General features: G+C 38.4%; 2 non-coding genes across 2 annotated transcripts; both read right to left on the bottom strand.

Moving 5' to 3' along the window:
• Positions 1 to 2,620: 2,620 nt before the first annotated feature.
• On the bottom strand, positions 2,621 to 2,727 carry LOC112760600 (small nucleolar RNA R71). Its single transcript, XR_003181033.1, has one exon. It is a non-coding gene; the product is annotated as a small nucleolar RNA R71 (small nucleolar RNA).
• Positions 2,728 to 10,334: 7,607 nt separating this feature from the next.
• LOC112760811 (small nucleolar RNA R71) lies at positions 10,335 to 10,442 on the bottom strand. Its single transcript, XR_003181232.1, has one exon. It is a non-coding gene; the product is annotated as a small nucleolar RNA R71 (small nucleolar RNA).
• Between the last annotated feature and the right edge of the window lie 2,374 nt (positions 10,443 to 12,816).

Below are 12,816 nucleotides of genomic sequence, written 5' to 3'. Positions count from 1 at the left end.
GTTGGACTAAGCCCATATTGGCTACGTTAAAAGCCACGTTAACCTAGTTAACGTGGACTCTAACGTGGAGGGAGCAAGAATCACCAACGTTAGTGATACTCACCTTTGTCACTAACATTGGATTGAGCCACTATGAGCCACGTTAGTTGCCACGTTAATTACATTAACGTGGAAGCTAACGTGGAGAAGAGGGATGATGAGCCAACGTTACTGACACTCACCTTTGTCACTAACGTTGGAAATGGCTATCAATACCACGTTAGAAGTCACGTTAACCTAGTTAACGTGAACTCTAACGTGGGAAGTAGGGGCGTTCTGAAGTGTTATTGACAAAGGTAAGTGTCACTAACGCTCTCGAAGATTTGGCAAGCCTATGTTAAAGACCACGTTAACTATTCTAACGTGAACTCTAACGTAGGGAGAAAGGAGTACTCCCAACGTTATTGAAAAAGGTAAACCCTAGTAACATTTGCGAAGGGCCAAGGGTCAATGTTAGTGGTCACGTTGGTGCCACTAACATTGAAATTAACGTGGACCACTTTGGGTTAGGAACGTTAGTGAAAAAGGTGATTGTCACTAACGTTCTCAACCCCACATTTTCACTTAACGTTAACACCACTAACGCCCTAAGTTAAAGTCCCTGCCTACTTCACACTTTCTCTGCAAGTAAAGCTGAGCCCACTGAAGAAGATAACTGCTTCAACCCAAGATCCAAAGGCCCATATCCAAGACCTGAAGAGCCAACTAGAAGATCAGAAGAATAGTATAAATAGGGAGAGCCTTGAACTAGAAATAAGCTTTTGGCATTATTAGAATTACTCTCTGTAATTTACTTTCTCTGCACTTTTAGTTTAACTTTCAGAATGTACTCTCCATCTTTGCTTTCCATTCCCAGAGCTATCAACAACTAAACCCCTTTCATTGGGTTAGGGAGCTCTGTTGTAATTTGATGGATCAATAATACTTTTCATTATTCTTCTTCTTTCTTTTCTCTTGATTTTACTAGAAAGCTTTCAATCTTCATCTAATTGAGTAGTTATCTTGGAAAAGAAGCTATTCATACTTGGATCTCTTCTGAACCTTGGAAAAGGGATGAAGAGATCATGCTAGAAACACTTTCTCATGTTGGACCAAATTAGGGTTTCGGCGGATATGGTGACATATAATTCTCCCAATACTTTGATTTGGAAATACATGTGGTATAATCAGTGACCACACTTTATCTCTTCTCATGAGCAATTAGACCAAGGAATTGGCTATTGATCTGATTTCAGAGATTGAATTACCAAGGAATTAGAATTCAATCACTTAAGATTGATTGCCAAGGAGATCAATGAATGCATTGATTGAGGAAGAGATAAAAATGAACTTGATTCGGAGAATGCAACATCTCCTAAGCCTAATGAATTCCCTATTTCTGATCTTACCCATTCTCTTTACTTTATGCCAATTACTTCTATGATCATCTTCCCTATTCCCATTTACAATTCTGCAATTTACTTTCCGTCATTTATTTTCAGCTCTTTATTTCCAGCATTTACGTTTTCTGCTATTTACTTTCCCGCCATTTAATTTTCTGCAACTCTCAAACCACATTCTGCTTAGCTCAACTAGAACATTCCTCCAATTAAAGTTGCTTGACCAATCAATCTCTGCGGGATTCGACCTCACTCTTTTGTGAGTTATTACTTGACGACAATTCAGTATACTTGCCGAGGGAGATTTGTTAAGGGACAAGTTTCCGTGCCTCAAGTTTATGGCGCCGTTGTCGGGGATTGATTTTGTATCAACAATGATTAAATTGGTGGATAACTAGATTGAGCATTTGTTTTTATTTTATTTGATTTAAGTTCATTTGAGTAATTTACTTTCTGTTTAGCTATTTTCTTCGCTTTCCCCCACCCATTTTCTTAGTTGTTTACAATTCAGTCACTAACCCACTAACTGTTTGATATATTGCATCACTCACGCTAACAACATTTCTGTAGAAATTACTATCTGCATCTATCTTTCTTGCTTTTGCCTTGTTGGTTGTATGACAGGTAGAAGAAGCGGGGCTTCAACTTCCTTTGATTCTGAACCTGAGAGGACCTTCCTTAGATTAAGGAGGGAAGCAAGAGGAAAGAGAGTAGTTGGTGCTGAGGAAGAGGAAGAGTACTTTGAACCAGACATGGATTTGAATATGGAAAACCATCATGAAGAAGAGGCTCATAACCATGGCAGAGAAGGTCCAGCGCATCAGGCTGGGCAAGAAAGAAGAGTTCTGGGTTCTTACATCAACCCAAACTAAGTAAACTGTGGGAGTAGTATTCAAAGGCCAACCATACATGCCAACAACTTTGAACTAAAACCACAGCTCATCACCCTTGTTCAGAACAATTGTTCATTCGGAGGGAGTGTCCAAGAAGACCCCAATCAACATCTAACCACCTTCCTGAGGATATGTGATACTGTGAAGTCTAATGGTGTTCCTGACACCTATAGACTACTTCTGTTTCCCTTCTCGCTCAAGGACAAAGCATCTAAATGGCTAGAATCCTTTCCAAAGGAGAGTTTAGCAACCTGGGAAGATGTGGTGAACAAGTTCTTGGCAAGATTCTATCCTCCTCAACGGATCAACAGGTTGAGAGCTGAGGTACAAACATTCAGGCAGCAGGATGGTGAGACTCTATTTGAAGCATGGGAGAGGTTTAAAGACTTGACAAGAAGATGCCCACCAGATATGTTCAATAAATGGGTGCAGTTGCATATTTTCTATGAAGGTCTTTCATATGAATCAAAGAAGGCAGTAGACCACTCATTCAGGGGATCTCTGAACAAGAAGAAGACCATTGAAGAAGCCATAGATGTCATTGAGACAGTAGCAGAGAATGACTACTTCTATGCTTCTAAAAGAGGCAATACTAGAGGAGTGATGGAGCTGAACAATGTGGATACACTGCTAGCTCAAAATAAGATGATTACCAAGCAATTAGCTGACCTCGCCAAGAAGATGGAGAGGAATCAAGTAGCAGCAATCACCACTTCAGCAGCAACTCAAGAAGGAGTGAATGAAGAAGCAGAGGGTAGTCAGGAGCAAGCCAACTACATTGGGAATTCACCTAGGCAGAATCATGACCCATACTCCAAAATGTATAATCCTGGTTGGAGGAACCACCCAAACTTTCGGTGGGAAAATCAACAAGACCAAGGCCAAGATCAGAGATGCCATAACCCCAACAACAATGCAACTCACCAACACTCCACACAAAGGTCATACCAACACCCACCCAACAACACTTCTCAACATCCATACCAAAGTCAAAATGGCCCTTCTCATCCTTCCAATCTCAACTCTCCATCATCGAAAGAAAGACTATCAAGGATTGAGACTCTACTTGAAGGCCTATGCAAGGAGATTCAAGATAACAAGGTGTTCAAAGAGGAGGTGCAAGCCAATATCAATAATCAGGGAGACACCATCAATAGGCTGGAATTTCAAGTGGGATACCTATCTGAGATGATTCCCAAACCTACTGATAGCTTCCCAAGTGACACAGAGAAAAATCCGAGAGGTGAAGCAAAGAAAGTCAGATGGAAAGATTGCAAGATGGTTACTATAAGTGATAAGGAGACTGAGGAAGAGCCGAACAAACCATCAGAATAACCTGAAAATGCATCAGCAGGAAAGCAGGAAGAGAATCATCAAGAAACCACAATTACACAGAAGGAGCTACTGAAACTCTATGCACCCTTTCCCCAATTACTCAATGGTGGTATAGAGAAGAGAATATACTCAAGGTTTCTTGACATATTTGCATCTCTCCATGTAAACATACCATTCATCAAGGCCCTCCAACAAATGCCCTCATACATTAAGTACATGAAGGAGCTGTTGACCAAGAAAAGCTCACTCAAGGGAGGATAAACCATAGTGATGAATAAGGAGTGCAGTGCTCTCATTCAACCAGAGCTTCCTACAAAAAGGAAAGACCCAGGGAGTTTTCACATCCCCTGTGCCATAGGAGAAACAATGTTTGATAAAGGACTCTGTGATTTGGAAATACATGTGGTATGTAACGGCCTAGCCCGGAAGAAACGGCACTTTTTTGGGATCAAACGGAATTTTTACAGAATTTTTACGAATTTCTATGCATATAAGCACCTCCACTGCACAGGTGCTGCGTCATCAAGCTGCTTAGTCAGCAGCTTGATTGCACAGGACACCTCTCCTAATCTAAGTAGGCACGACACGAAGAGTTGCGTTTTTGAGCCACTTCGGTCCCGAATTTCAAAATTCTGATTTTCGTGGTTAGTCTCTATGTGACGAGCCGGTCACGAATTTCGAGAGAAAAATTATATTAATATAATATTCATATATTATTATTTTATTCAGAATATTATATTATTATCTTCTCTGCTGTGATTAATGTTGATCTATGTTTAGTAATATAATAACTGAGCTTGAAATCTACCGGTAACGGATAATACCGGCATTCTTAGATGAACTTAGCACTGCTAATGCTTCATCATATATCTTTTATTCTTATGATTATCCAGTTACTAGTGTCATTTACACTAAGTAACTTAATGTTTATCCATTAGTAGTGTAATTACTTAAGTTCTAATACATCTAGCTTTAGTAATTATCCTTTCCTGAGATATTTTGACAAGTAACTTTTGGATAATCATCATCCAAAAGCCACGGCCTTCCTTGGACGGCTTGGCTATCATTTTTGTTCTTGGAAAAGCTTAGAATACCATGAAAGAAAACCATGAAATTTCCATGAACACCTGAGCTACTTTCTCCGTTCTTTCTCAAACCGAAACCCCTATCAAAAATCTAATCTTACCAAAGTGTTCACCTCTTCCTCCTCTTCATTTCTATGTCACTTTTCATGGAGTAAATCAAGGTATGAAGGCTGCTCCTCCTCCTTGAAGATTCGGCCATGGTGGTTCCTTAAGTTAATGATGTTTTCTTCATGTTCTTTCTTAGGATCTCTTATTCAATCACCAAAAGCTCCATGAAAACGTGATTTCTAGTTACCTTAAGGTGAGGAAAACCTTCTTTTCATCATCATGAAGCTTCAGCCTTCATGGTTCATAAGATTCTAAAGTTGTTTTTGATGTTAAAATAGGCGTAAAAGTGCTTCTGGAAGCTTGTTTTTGGTGCAATCTCGGACAGCAGCAAAGGAGGTAAGGTTTGGTAAATTAGTCAATGATTGGCTGTGTTCTTGAAGTGTTAAGCCAGATCTTGTTGCTTGAGATTTGATTTTGGATGTTTGTGTGATGGTTTGATCATGGAAACTTGTTGTTTAATGCTTGAAAATCATGTTTATGATGGTTTTGAAGTGGCTGTTGGTGCTTCTGGAAAACGTGACATTCCAGCCATGAAAATCATGATTTTTGATGCTTATTTGATGTGTATTTGATGGCTGAAAAGTTTCTCTTTGGTTTGATAAAAATCGGGTTCAAATCGGTTTCCGAAAAGATTGAAAAACTAGCTGAAAATCAAGCAGAAAACTGATGAACTTTTGAAAAAAAAATATTCAAGGAGTTTTGGGGTCAAAATGCAATTATTAAAAAGTTTGGAGTTGAAAATTAATTAATCAAAAGTTGAGGGGCTAAAGTACAAATATTAAATGTTATAGGGGTCAAAGTGCAATTTCCAAGAAGTCCGGGGGTAAAAATGCAATTTTTGAAAGTTAAATAAAATATTATTATTTTAATAATAAAATATTAATATATTATTTTATTAATAATATTATTTTAATAATAATATTATTTTAGTAATAATAATAAAATATTGATAAAAAGACAGTTTTCCCTGAAAGCCTCAAGAAGGCAGATTTGAGTCTAGAATTCTCTAATTTCCTTTACTAAATACCTAAGAAGAGGTATAAGAGAAGATATAGAGGTATATGAGGCAAAGAAACAAGATTTTGAAACCTGTGTTTAAGTTAAAAAGAAAAGGAGTTAAAAGTGATATAGCTGTGTACCTGATGAGCGGATAATTTATACGCTTTTTGACATTGTTTTTAGTATGTTTTTAGTAGGATCTAGTTACTTTTAGGGATGTTTTCATTAGTTTTTATGTTAAATTCACATTTCTGAACTTTACTATGAGTTTGTGTGTTTTTCTGTGATTTCAGGTATTTTCTGACTAAAATTGAGGGACTTGAGCAAAAATCAGATTCAGAGGTTGAAGAAGGACTGCTGATGCTGTTGGATTCTGACCTCCCTGCACTCAAAGTTGATTTTCTGGAGCTACAGAATCCGAAATGGCGCGCTTCCAATTGCGTTGGAAAGTAGACATCCAGGGCTTTCCAGAAATATATAATAGTCCACACTTTGGCCAAGAATAGACGACATAAACTGGCGTTCAACGCCAGCTTTCTACCCAAATCTGGCGTCCAGCGCCAGAAAAGGAGCCAAAACCAGAGTTGAACGCCCAAACTGGCACAAAAGCTGGCGTTCAACTCCAAGAAGGACCTCTACACGTGCAACACTCAAGCTCAGCCCAAACATACACCAAGTGGGCCCAGGAAGTGGATTTATGCATCAATTACTTACTCATGTAAACCCTAGTAGCTAGTTTATTATAAATAGGACCTTTTACTATTGTATTAGGTATCTTTGGTCTCAGTTTTAATCCATTGTTCATCTTAGGAGACTATTGATCATGTTTTAGGGGGCTGGCCATCTCGTCCATGCCTGGACCTTCACTTATGTATTTTTAACGGTAGAGTTTCTACACTCCATAGATTAAGGTGTGGAGCTCTGCTGTTCCTCAAAGATTAATGCAAAGTACTACTGTTTTCTATTCAATTCATCTTATTTTGCTTCTAAGATATCCATTCGCACCCAAGAACGTGATGAAGGTGATGATTATGTGTGACGCTCATCACCATTCTCCCCTATGAACACGTGCCTGACAAAGACCTCCGTTCTACATGAAATAAGCTAGAATAAATATCTCTTAGATCTCCTAACCAGAATCTTCGTGGCGTAAGCTAGAATGATGGCGGCATTCAAGAGAATCCGGAAGGTTTAAACCTTGTCTGTGGTATTCCGAGTAGGATTCAATGAATGAATGACTGTGACGAGCTCCAAACTCGCGATTGCAGGGCGTTAGTGACAGACGCAAAAGGATAGTAAATCCTATTCCAGCATGATCGAGAACCGACAGATGAATAGCCGTGCCGTGACAGGGTGCGTGAGCATATTATTCACTGAGAGGATAAGATGAAGCCATTGACAAGGGTGATGCCTCCAGACGATTAGCCATGCCGTGACAGGGCATTGGATCATTTTCCCGAGAGATGACCGAAAGTAGCCATTGACAGTGGTGATGTATCACATAAAGCCAGCCATGGAAAGGAGTAAGACTAATTGGATGAAGATAGCAGGAAAGCAGAGGTTCAGAGGAACGAAAAGCATCTCCATTCACTTATCTGAAATTCCTACCAATGATTTACATAAGTACCTCTATCCCTATTCTATTATTTATTATTCGAAAACACCATTATCAATTTATATCTGCCTGACTGAGATTTACAAGGTGACCACAGCTTGCTTCATACCAACAATCTCCGTGGGATTCGACCCTTACTCACGTAAGGTATTACTTGGACGACCAAGTGCACTTGCTGGTTAGTTGTATCGAAGTTGTGAACCATGGTATTGGCACCATGTTCTTGGCGCCATCGCCAGGGAAAGAAAGATCCATGAATTTTACATAATCAAAGTGTAATCACGATTGCGCGTACCAAGTTGCTCACGTTGCCAGGGATTGTTTGAGCCTGGACATCACAATTTCGTGCACCAAGTTTTTGGCGCCGTTGCCGGGGACTTAATTGTTCCTGTTTGGCGCCAAGAATCGTCTGAGATCCCAATCCCGGCAACAACACCAAGTTTTTGGTGCCGTTGCCAGGGATTGTTCGAGTTTGGACAACTGACGGTTCATCCTGTTGCTCAGATTAGGTAATTTTCTTTTTGTTTTGTTTTCAAAATTTTTTCAAAAATCTTTCAAAAAATTTTTCTTGTGTTTTCAAAAAAAATAATATAAAAATGTTTTCAAAAATTTTATTCAAAAATTTTTAAGAATGAATTCTAGTGTTTCATGAAGCACGTTGAAGCCTGGCTGGCTGTAAAGCCATGTCCTATTCCTTTGGGAATGAGTATGTCAGGCGTGTCATGCCAGAATTACATGCTGAAGCTTGGCTGGCCATTGGCCATGTCTAGTGTTTTGGACCGAAGCTTTCATTGAAAGCTTGGCTGGCTAGTGAGCCATGTCTAATTCCTGGACTGAAGCTTTAGACTAACATGGCAAGATTCCTGGAATTCATATTAAAAATTTTGGAATCCTTATTTTTCTTTCCTTCTAAATAATTTTCGAAAAATATAAAATAAAAATCCCAAAAAATTAGAAAATCATAAAAATCAAAAAAATATTTTGTGTTTCTTGTTTGAGTCTTGAGTCATATCATAAGTTTGGTGTCAATTGCATGTGCATCTTGCATTTTTCGAAAATTTCATGCATTCATAGTGTTCTTCATGATCTTCAAGTTGTTCTTGGTAAGTCTTCTTGTTTGATCTTGATGTTTTCATGTTTTGTGTCTTTTCTTGTTTTTCATATGCATTCTTGAATTCTTAGTGTCTAAGCATTAAAGAATTCTAAGTTTGGTGTCTTGCATGTTTTCTTTGCAATAAAAGTTTTTCAAAATTGTGTCTATGATGTTCATCTTGACATTCATAGTGTTCTTGGTGTTCATCTTGACATTCATAGCATTCTTGCATGCATCACATGTTTTGATCTAAAAAAAATTTCATGCATTGCATCTTTTTTGTGATTTTCTCTTGCATCATAAAAATTCAAAAATCAAAAAAATATCTTTCCCCTTTTCTCTCATCAAATTCGAAAATTTGAGTTGACTTTTTCAAAAATTTTAAAATCAAGTTGTTTCTTATGAGTCAAATCAAATTTTTAATTTGAAAATCTTATCTTTTTCAAAATCTTTTTTCACAAACCAAATGTTTTTCAAATTTCTTAGTTATTTTCGAAAATTCCAAAAATATTTTTCAAAAATCTTTTTCTTATTTTTATACCAAATTTTCGAAAATAACAATAGGAATTAATGTTTTGATTCAAAAATTTCAAGTTTGTTACTTACTTGTTAAGAAAGATTCAAACTTTAAGTTCTAGAATCATATCTTGTGATTTCTTGTGAATCAAGTCATTAATTGTGATTTTAAAAATCAAATCTTTTTCAAAACTAATTTCAATCATATCTTTTCAAAAATATCTTATCTTATCTTTTTCAAAAATATCTTTTCAAAATATCTTTTCTAACTTCCTAACTTCTTATCTTTTCAAAATTTGTTTCAACTAACTAACTAACTTTTTGTTTGTTTCTTAACTTTTTCAAAACTACCTAACTAACTCTCTCTCTAATTTTCAAAAATATCTTCCCTCTTTTTCAAAATTTCTTTTTAATTAACTAATTATTTTTATTTTTTATTTTTTGATTTCAAAAATTTTCGAAAATTACTAACATTTTTCAAAAACTATTTTCAAAAATCACTAAATCTTTTTCAAAAATATTTTTCGAAAATTATCCCTCCCCCATCTTATTCTATTTATTCATTCATATCCTAACATCTCATCTCACATCTCTGCCATCCTCACAGTTGTGTTTCTTCCATTATATTACATTCTTTGTCTCCCTCTCTTCTTCTACTCACACAGGGATCCCTATACTGTGGTATAAAGGATCTCTATTATTATTATTATTATTTTTCTGTGCCTTCTTCTTTGTCATATGAGCAGGAGCAAGGATAAGAACATTCTTGTGGAAGCAGATCCAGAACCTGAAAGGACTCTGAAGAGAAAATTAAGAGAAGCTAAAATACAACAATCCAGAGATAACCTTTCAGAAATTTTCGAATAGGAAGAGGAGATGGCAGCCGAAAATAATAATAATGTAAGGAAGATGCTTGGTGACTTTACTGCACCTAATTCCAATTTACATGGAAGAAGCATCTCCATTCCTGCCATTGGAGCAAACAACTTTGAGCTGAAACCTCAATTAGTTTCTCTGATGCAGCAGAACTGCAAGTTTCATGGACTTCCATCTGAAGATCATTTTCAGTTCTTAACTGAATTCTTGCAGATATGTGATACTGTTAAGACTAATGGAGTAGATCCTGAAGTCTACAGGCTCATGCTTTTCCCTTTTGCTGTAAGAGACAGAGCTAGATTATGGTTGGATTCTCAACCCAAAGACAGCCTGAACTATTGGGATAAGCTGGTCACGGCTTTCTTAGCCAAGTACTTTCCTCCTCAAAAGCTGAGCAAGCTTAGAGTTGATGTTCAAACCTTCAGACAGAAAGAAGGTGAATCCCTCTATGAAGCTTGGGAAAGATACAAACAGTTGACTAAAAAGTGTCCTTCTGACATGCTTTCAGAATGGACCATCCTGGATATATTCTATGATGGTTTATCTGAGCTATCAAAAATGTCACTGGACACTTCTGCAGGTGGATCCATTCACCTAAAGAAAACGCCTGCAGAAGCTCAAGAACTCATTGACATGGTTGCTAATAACCAGTTCATGTACACTTCTGAAAGGAATCCTGTGAGTAATGGGACGCCTATGAAGAAGGGGGTTCTTGAAGTTGATACTCTAAATGCCATATTGGCTCAGAATAAAATATTGACTCAGCAAGTCAATATGATCTCTCAGAGTCTGCATGGAATGCAAGCTGCATCCAACAGTACTCAAGAGGCTTCTCATGAAGAAGAAGCTTATGATCCTGAGAACCCTACAATAGCAGAGGTGAATTACTTAGGTGAACCTTATGGAAACACCTATAACTCATCATGGAGAAATCATCCAAATTTCTCATGGAAGGATCAAAAGCCTCAACAAGGCTTTAATAATGGTGGAAGAAACAGGTTTAGCAACAAAAAACCTTTTCCATAATCCACTCAGCAACAGACAGAGAACTCTGAACAAAATACTTCTAATCTGGCAAACTTAGTCTCTGATCTGTCTAAGGCCACTGTAAGTTTCATGAATGAAACAAGATCTTCCATTAGAAATTTGGAAGCACAAATGGGCCAGCTGAGTAAAAGGATCACTGAAATCCCTCCCAGTACTCTCCCAAGCAATACAGAAGAGAACCCAAAAGGAGAGTGCAAGGCCATTGACATAAGCACCATGGCCGAACCTACAAGGGGAGTGGAGGACGTGAATCCCAAGGAGGAAGACCTCCTGGGACGTCCAGTGATCAATAAGGAGCTTCCCTTTGAGGAACCAAAGGACTCTGAGGCTCATCTAGAGACCATAGAGATTCTATTGAACCTCCTTATGCCCTTCATGAGCTCTGATAAGTATTCTTCTTCTGGAAAGAATGAGGATGTAACTGAAGAGCAAACTGCCAAGTTTCTTGGTGCAATCATGAAGCTGAATGCCAAATTATTTGGCATTGATACTTGGAAAGTTGAACCTCCCTTGTTCATCAATGAACTAAGTGATCTGGATCAACTGACATTGCCTCAGAAGAGACAGGATCCTGGAAAGTTCATAATACCTTGTACCATAGGCACCATGATCTTTAAGGCTCTGTGTGACCTTGGTTCAGGAATAAACCTCATGCCCCTCTCTGTAATAGAGAAACTGGGAATCTATGGGGTGCAAGCTGCTAAAATCTCACTAGAGATGGCAGACAATTCGAGAATACAGGCATATGGGCAAGTAGAGGACGTATTAGTAAAGGTTGATGGCCTTTACATCCCTGCTGATTTCATAGTCCTGGATACTGGAAAGGAAGAGGATGAATCCATCATCCTAGGAAGACCTTTCCTGGCTACAGCAAGAGCTGTGATTGATGTTGACAGAGGTGAAATAGTCCTTCAATGGAATGAGGACTCCCTTGTGTTTAAAACTCAAGGATCTCCCTCTGCAACCATGGAGAGGAAGCAGAAAAAGCTTCTCTCAAAGCAGAGTTAATCAGAGCCCCCACAGTCAAACTCTAAGTTTAGTGTTGGGAGGCCACAACCAAACTCTAAGTTTGGTGTTGAACTCCCATATCCAAACTCTAAGTTTGGTGTTGGAGAGTCTCAACAAAGCTCTTCACATCTGTGAGGCTCCATGAGAACCCACTGTCAAGCTATTGACATTAAAGAAGCGCTTGTTGGGAGGCAACCCAATTTTTATTTATCTAACTATATTTTTCTTAGTTATATGTCTTTGTAGGTTCATGATCATGTGGAGTCACAAAATAAATATAAAAATTGAAAACGGAATCAAAAACAGCAGAAGAAAAATCACACCCTGGAGGAACATCTGCCTGGCGTTCAAACGCCAGAACAGAGCATGGTTCTGGCGCTGAACGCCCAAAATGGGCAACATCCTGGCGCTGAACGCCCAGAACAAGCATGGTTCTGGCGTTCAACGCCAGAAATGGCAACAAATGGGCGTTGAACGCCCAAAATGGGCACCAACCTGGCACTAAACGCCCAGAGTTGTGTGCAAGGGCATTTTGCATGCCTAAATTGGTGCAGGAATGTAAATGCCTTGACACCTCAAGATCTGTGGACCCCACAGGATCATCTCAGGATCTGTGGACCCACAGGATCATCTCAGGATCTGTGAATCTCACAGGATTTCCACCCACCACTCACATCCACCACTCACATCCATACACACATCCTTCCATCTCCTCCATATCTTCTTCTTCTTCTATTCCTTCTTCTTTTGCTCGAGGGCGAGCAACATTCTAAGTTTGGTGTGGTAAAAAGCATAGCTTTTTTTGTTTTTTCCATAACCATTG

The sequence above is a fragment of the Arachis hypogaea genome, chromosome 16 (genome assembly GCF_003086295.3).
Source record: "Arachis hypogaea cultivar Tifrunner chromosome 16, arahy.Tifrunner.gnm2.J5K5, whole genome shotgun sequence".
In the NCBI taxonomy this organism is placed as follows: Eukaryota; Viridiplantae; Streptophyta; class Magnoliopsida; order Fabales; family Fabaceae; genus Arachis; species Arachis hypogaea.
Note: the sequence above shows the minus strand (reverse complement) of the source record. Positions and strands in the feature narration are given on the sequence as shown.